The following is an 891-nucleotide window of genomic DNA, read 5'->3' on the forward strand; positions in this document are numbered from 1 at the left end:
CGCCTTACGGGTTTGCCATCCATTGACTCGCACACATGTCGGACTCCTTGGTCCGTGTTTCAAGACGGGCCGAATGGGGAGCCCACTAGCCGATGCCCGGAGCACGCAGATGCCGAGGCACGCCGAGGCGCGTGCTAAATTCCACAATCGCAGGTGGCGATGTTTCCACGGACGTATCAAAGGCCCGGGCTTGGGCCGCCACCGCAATCCGCATCGGTCCATGCCTCGAGTCGATCGCGAGACCGGCTCATCGCCGTTCCACATCCGACCGAGGCACATCGCCGGCCCCCATCCGCTTCCCTCCCGACAATTTCAAGCACTCTTTGACTCTCTTTTCAAAGTCCTTTTCATCTTTCCCTCGCGGTACTTGTTTGCTATCGGTCTCTCGCCCATATTTAGCCTTGGACGGAATTTACCGCCCGATTAGGGCTGCATTCCCAAACAACCCGACTCGCCGACAGTGCCTCGTGGTGCGACAGGGTCCGGACACGACGGGGCTCTCACCCTCTCTGGCGCCCCCTTCCGGGGAACTTGGGCCCGGTCCGTCGCCGAGGACGCTTCTCCGCACTACAATTCGAATGCCGAGGGCGCTCGATTCTCATGCTGGGCTTTATTACAATCAATAAGTCTACGTATCCCCAAACCGCCTTCCTTTTTAGGACAACATATATTCGCCCAAGACACTTTGGCCCCTCCAACTCCAAGATCGGGCCCTTTCCACAAAAACCGACGCAGAATAACCTCTATTTTGTTCAAAACAGCTTTGGGAAGAGGGAAGACGCTCGCCCAATATACATGAATGGAGTGTAACACCGATTTCAAAAGTTGCAAACGGCCGGCATAAGAGAGGTATCGTTGAGCCCAAGAACGCGCTCTAGCCGTAATAGCATT

General features: G+C 56.1%; 1 non-coding gene across 1 annotated transcript in view; it reads right to left on the bottom strand.

Annotated features, from left to right (window-relative positions):
* LOC125315768 overlaps window positions 1-646 on the bottom strand; it is a 3,313-nt gene extending 2,667 nt beyond the window's left edge. Inside the window, exon 1 of the ribosomal RNA XR_007199056.1 lies at window positions 1-646. This exon is cut by the window's left edge and continues 2,667 nt beyond it. This is a non-coding gene — a ribosomal RNA (28S ribosomal RNA).
* Between the last annotated feature and the right edge of the window lie 245 nt (window positions 647-891).

This window comes from Rhodamnia argentea, chromosome 6 (assembly GCF_020921035.1).
Source record: "Rhodamnia argentea isolate NSW1041297 chromosome 6, ASM2092103v1, whole genome shotgun sequence".
Classification (NCBI taxonomy): Eukaryota; Viridiplantae; Streptophyta; class Magnoliopsida; order Myrtales; family Myrtaceae; genus Rhodamnia; species Rhodamnia argentea.